Source organism: Gossypium raimondii, chromosome 7 (assembly GCF_025698545.1).
Source record: "Gossypium raimondii isolate GPD5lz chromosome 7, ASM2569854v1, whole genome shotgun sequence".
NCBI lineage: Eukaryota > Viridiplantae > Streptophyta > Magnoliopsida > Malvales > Malvaceae > Gossypium > Gossypium raimondii.
This window is the reverse complement of record NC_068571.1, coordinates 32,152,294-32,158,761: the sequence shown is the minus strand read 5'-3', so window position 1 is coordinate 32,158,761 and position 6,468 is coordinate 32,152,294. Positions and strand designations below refer to the sequence as shown.

The window sequence follows — 6,468 nt, the reverse complement described above, 5'->3', positions numbered from 1 at the left end:
TTACTTGTGTGCTAATTTGAAAGATCAAAACCACAAGATCGAAGATTTCAAGAAATCAATGGATTCAGGTACGCTTCCATGTTTAGTTTTGTTCTTGATGATTTGATATGATAGATGTTGGCTAATAAAGTTTTCTATCACATCTTGTTTTACGGTTCTAACAAATGGTGTTTTTAATCATCCATGTCAAATCTTTTAGATTTATGTTGATTAGGATTTTAATTTTCAATTTGATTATTTATGAAAATAGATGCAATATATGTATTGTTGTGGAAGCAAAATTTATATAACATATAAATATATAAAAGCCTGTGCAGGTTTGGTTTCATTTGGAACTGTATATGATATATTTGTGAGACTGGTATAATTGTTTCATAAATTTGAATGGCACTACACCAAAACAGGCTTTTAGCGGCGCATTACGGAAAACGCCGCTGAAAATAAGCATTAGCGGCGTTTTTGAGAAAGCGCCGCAAAAACCTAAGCCCAACGACATCGTTTCCTGAGCTTTCGGGGATTTAGCGGCGTTTCTAAGAAAGCGCCGCTAATGCTCAGGGCTTTAGCGGCGTTTTTGGGAAAGCGCCACAAAAAACCTAAGCCCCACGACGTCGTTTTCTGAGCTTTCGGGGATTTAGCGGCATTTTTAAGAAAGTCCTGCTAATGCTCAGGGCTTTAGCGGCGTTTTTGAGAAAGCGTCGCAAAAAAACCTAAGCCCAATGACACCGTTTTCTGAGCTTTTAGGGATTTAGCGGCGTTTTTAAGAAAGCGCCGCTAATGCTCAGGGCTTTAGCGGCGTTTTTGGGAAAGCGCCGCAAAAAAACCTAAGCTCAACGACGCTTTCGAGCTTCGAGGATTTAGCGGCGTTTTTAAGAAAGCGCCGCTAATGCTCAGGGCTTTAGCGGCGTTTTTGGGAAAGCGCCGCAAAAAAACCTAAGCTCAACGACGCCGTTTTCTGAGCTTTCGGGGATTTAGCGGCGTTTTTGGAAAAGCGCCGCTAAAAATATTTTATCTTAATTGGTTTATTCATATTAAATAAAATTCAATTTATTTCTAATTGAATATTTAAAATCTTGAAATAAATAATGACACGTAAAAATAATTTGAAATAAAACACATGGAAAAATTAAAATATTATTATTTAAAATAATTGTAAAAGAGATAATAATAAATTTGTTTAGGGTTTTTGGTTTAGGGTATATGATTTATTTAAGATTTAAGGCGGTTTAGGAGTTCATATTTTAAGGTTTAGGGAGTATGGGTTTAGGGATTATGGATTAGGGGTTGGAATTTAAGGTTTAGGGTTAGAGGGTTAGGGTTTAGGGATTAAAAGTTAGGGATTCAGGGTTGAGTTAGGGTTTTGGGTTTAGATTAATTATTTTTAATTTATATTTTAAATATGGTCTTATATAATTGTAAAAAAGATAATAATAAATTTGTTTAGGGTTTTTAGTTTAGGGTATATGATTAATTTAAGATTTAAAGTCGGTTTAGGAGTTCATATTTTAAGGTTTAGGGAGTATGGATTTAGGGATTATGAATTAGGGATTATGGTTTAAGGGTTGGGATTTAAGGTTTAGGGGTTAGGGGTTAGATGTTAGGGGTTAAGAGTTAGGGATTTAAGGTTTAGGGGTTCAGGGTCGAGTTAAGGTTTTGAGTTTAGATTAATTATTTTTTTAATTTATATTTTAAATATGTTCTTATATAATTGTAAAATAGTTAATAATAAATCCAATATATTGAAATTACGAGTATAGTTTAAATTATTTAAGAGATATATAATAGATAGATTTTATATGTATTGAATGGTTAATTTAGAGGGTTTAAGGTTAAGGTTTACTTGAGATTTGTTAAATGATAAAATTTTATACAATTAATTAATGCTTTTATATTTAAAAAATGTAATCTAAACCATTTGATATATTTAAATATTATTTTAAATAGAATTAATAAATAAGTTAAAAAAGTAATAGATTGATATGGATATTTATGTATAATTATTTATTTTGGAGAGGACCAAATTATAAGAAAAAAATACAAAATAAAATGAAATAAAATGATATGGATATATAGGTAATTATTCAATTTAGATAATTCTAACTTAATAATTAATTACAACCATTTTATCATTTGTTTTCTTATTAAAATATACAATATTTATTTTGAGAGTACTTTTTATTTTAATTTATAAAAATTAATTTATAAAAACAAAATAAAAATTTTTAGCATAGCAAAAGCAGCGTCATTTTGTTCAAAATGAAATAATATTTTATGCATTTTTATGAAAAACTCCGCAAATAATAAATCAATTAATAAAAGCCAAAATAGCAAAACAACGTCATTTTATTCAAAATGAAAAAATAAAAAGCATAAAAAAATAAATCAATTTATAAAAATAAAATAAAAATTTTTTTTGAACGCCGCAAAAAATAAATCAATTTATAAAAAATAAAATAAAATTTTTTTAGCATAGCAAAACGGTGTCATTTTGTTCGAAATGAAATAGCGGCGTTTTTTTATAAAAACGCCGCAAAAAATAAATCAATTTATAAAGAACAAAATAAAAAATTTTTAGAATAGCAAAACGGCGTCGTTTTGTTCAAAATGAAAAAAATTTTGTGGCGTTTGTATGAAAAACGCCACTAAAGGTAAGCAACAAAAATAAATCAATTTATAAAAACAAAAAATAAATCAATTTATAAAAAAGCAATAATGGCGTTTTTTCTTATAACGCCACAAAATTCATTTTACCTAGAAAAAAATTTGGCGCTGATTTTTCCCAAATTCCCCCCTAAAACCCCTAACTTTGCAAACAAATTGAAAAAAAGAAGAGGAAAATGGAGGTACCAAAGACGATTCAACACAGAACCTCTCTAATCTACTTACGAGTTCTACCGTTTGTTTCCCTGGAAAATATATGAGACTTAATATTTTTATTTTGTTAGTTTATTTGTGTTTGTATTTCATCTTGTTGTGTTCATTACTCAGATCCCTATCGCTTTTATTTCTGTTCCATTTTTCCTCTTTATTTTCTAATTTTGGGTATTATTTACTCAGATCCCCTTTCTTTTTATTATTGTTTTTTCTCTTTTATATTTTAGCTAGAAATCGACGATGGAAGTTACTGCTGGTCTCATTGCTTCTGGTAACAAGTTATTGCTTAAAATTCATGGTAACAAATCTACTTCAAAGGAAGTTATTCATATTCCTTCGTATAGAAGCGAAGTTATTTACGGTGGAACTTAGTTCTCCAGCTCTCGTAAGTTTGTTCCCAGTTTTGTATTTGCCATCTATACCAGGTTTACCTCTCTTGCTTCTCTTCGTCTTCATCTCCCTTTCATTTATTCTACAAAAAATGCCTCTTACTTGTCATTTTTTTTCTCACATATCGTGCAAGACTCATTTTTCTTTCTTTATGCTCTAGTCTTAACAATGCACTTCAACTGATCGATATAATGCTTCTTTATACAATTTGTTTCTGGCTTTCAAGGGGTGTTGTCTGTAAGATGTTGAAGCAAGAGATATGGAAGGTGTTGAGCAAAGAGGTAGTTTCAGATTCTGGTGATAAACTTCTTTTGCCTTGTTTGTACTTGCCCACGACTTCTTTTCACGCTGGACAGGTAGGTACTCTTTTTTTTTCTTTTAACTCTTATTTCAGTTTTTTTTTATGGATACCCAATTGTTAATTTATTAAATAATAAATCTTTAATAATAAACCTAAATTTATGGCATTTAAAAATGAAAAGGTTATGATGTCTTCATAATGTATGTACATATACCTACTTTTATTATCATATAGGAAAAGCTTTGATGAGGGATTAGAGATAAGAGGGGATAAGAGGGGATGAGAAATCTTGGCCGGCCAACCATTTACTAAATGAAAAACTATTTCTTTTTTGATGCTAAAATAAAGTAACATATTTATTTTCATTTGTAAATTTCCGTTGCACTTCCTCTATACGAACTTGGAGAATTGTAAGTTCTAACTTTCTTTAGTTCTTTGTAGGGGCTGTACATGATTGTCTTTACAAGTCACCCTTGAAATTATAACAACAATTGGTTTATGAGTTTGGCGATACATTAACAATTGTGCATTAAGTGGTGAGATCCCTCAACATTTGCTAAACTTAAAGAATCTATGAACTGTAAGAAAGACTCCTAATGTTTATATAGGAGATTTCAAGGAACTCTTTGAAGGTCCAATACCATCCAGTTTAGGAAATCTAACCTCATTGACTTCTTTGTAAGTAGAGATATTTTGCTTTTTGATAGTACTCCTACCACCGAATGACTCTCTTCCTTTGTTATCTCTGGTAACAAATCTTATATTTTAGTTTAAAATTCATGGTAGTTAGTTCTTCTTCTTTGGTCTCATTCTTGATGGTAACAAGTTGAGTTTTGGTATCTTATTTGAATTATTTGTAGAATTTGAATCATAAAAACATTGTCAAGTATCTTGGATCATTGAAGACAACAAGTTGGGTTTTGTAGTCTCTGTCTGGAATTCTTGCTCTGAAGTTCGTCTATTTTATACGAGTTGAGTTTTCATGGTTTGCTGTTGCATTGTTTCTTCTGTTCTTTGTTTTGTTATTGGAACTATTTCCAATTGTCTGGTTTACTTGAAATCCGATATTTGATTAAAGGGACCAAATAGAGAGCACAAGTGAGAGCGAATGCAGTGCAAGTGATGAAGTGCTTGTTGTTCCTTATGATAACTTAGCACCTATGTCTTGTGGTAATATTTTCTCATTATTCTTCTACTTGTGAATTTATTGTATTGCAAATATAGCATCAAGAAAAATATAACAGTACATTAGAGTTTAGCTTGTATAATTTGTTTGGATTCTTTCTGTCTTGAAGCAGATATTACTGAATCTAAGCAGCTTTTGGATAAGCTTGTTGTGGTGAAGTATAATGGAGCTTTGGGAAAGAATATGGGTTTTGGTGGTCCCGAGTAAGCAATTATCTAACTTTTGGAAGTTTGATGCTTATTTTTTTTCCAAGAAAAGAGAAGCATTTCTTGATGATTCCATAGTTATATATTAAAGACTTGCCTCTACATAAATGAATATAGTTTCTGTGACATACATATATTTATATATGATTTTTATATATGCCTCTACATTCATATATTTATATATGCTTTTATATTGTATTGTGCCAAATAAAGAGAATAAAAGTTTTAATTATTGATAGATTCTGCTACTTTTTATGTACTTTTTATTAAATCACTCTTTAATCAAATGTAGAATTATAAAATTATTAAATTTTACTATAAATAATTATCCTTATATAATTAATCATTTTAGTAAATTCTCCAACTATCAAAACAGATCACTCCACCATCCCACGTCAAAATTTTGTTAAGGGTAGGAGTTGAGAGAGGTAGATACTTTGATGAATATTTTCTTTTACATGATAATTATATACTTCTTTAAGTTTGTTTTGGATGTTGGGACAATGCCAGTTGATGCCGAAATTTGATAGTGCTGCAAATTGAAGTGTTTAAGTGCTGCAAATTGAAGTATTTAGTTGCTGGAAATTGAGGTGTTTTATCGCTGTAATTGAGGTGTATAAATGTTGTTAATTGATATGTTAAGTGCTGCAAATTTAAGTGTTTAAATGCTGTAAATTGAAGTGTTTAAGTGCTGCAAATTGAAATATTTAGTTGCTGGAAATTGAGATGTTTTATCGCTGTAATTGAGGTGTATAAATGTTGTTAATTGATATGTTTAAGTGCTGCAAATTGAAGTGTTTAGTTGCTGCAAATTGAGATGTTTTATCGCTGTAAATTGAAGTGTTAAAGTGCTACTTTCCATTGTCACCTCCCCCATTTCCTTATGCATCAATAACTATATTAATGAAATCAAGTACTACAATTATATATTATTACAGATGGGGGTTGGAGAATACGATCAAAGGGAAAACATCAGATATGGTGATTCCCAGCCAAGCAGTGGCTTCTTAGACACCCAACATTTTGCACAACCAAACATGACCACAACTTTTAAACCTACATGTTGAGGTTGCTACACACAAGTCCCTTCCTTTTTTTAGTTTATGTGCTATGTGATGATTGTGTTTTAAAATTTAACTTGTTTTAGTTCCTTACATTCTTATAGTATTCACACTCAAGGAGCAAGAAACATCTCAGCAACTCATTGGGATCGAGCAGTCAAAATTCAGAATCAACTCATTGGACTATCACTGTAATCAGTAATTTTTTTTTGCTACTTTAAATGCATGCTCATGGAACTACATTTTATGCTTTCCTAGAATTGTAAGTTCAAATAAGGTGTTGATCTGCAATTTATAGATTTAACTTGAGCAAGTTGATATGAACTAGTTTCAATTTTTTTTAAAAAAAATTGAAAGGAATGTTATGTAATCAAAGGCAATTTGACTTGCTGCATGAGATATAGTGAAAAACATTTATCTTCTTGTTCATGAATTTCCATTTTAATACGTCTT

At 30.3% G+C, this 6,468-nt stretch overlaps 1 long non-coding RNA gene across 3 annotated transcripts; it reads left to right on the top strand.

Annotated features, from left to right (window-relative positions):
- Nucleotides 1-2,874: 2,874 nt before the first annotated feature.
- LOC128042405 (uncharacterized) lies at nucleotides 2,875-6,189 on the top strand. 3 transcript variants are annotated; one of them, XR_008197744.1, is made up of 4 exons: nucleotides 2,875-3,617; nucleotides 4,641-4,732; nucleotides 4,861-4,951; nucleotides 5,893-6,113. It is a non-coding gene; the product is annotated as an uncharacterized LOC128042405 (long non-coding RNA). The 3 variants fall into 3 exon arrangements; XR_008197745.1 differs by lacking the exon at nucleotides 2,875-3,617 and adding an exon at nucleotides 6,120-6,189 and having other exon boundaries at nucleotides 4,402-4,732; nucleotides 5,893-6,022; XR_008197743.1 differs by lacking the exon at nucleotides 2,875-3,617 and having other exon boundaries at nucleotides 4,402-4,732.
- Nucleotides 6,190-6,468: the final 279 nt, after the last annotated feature.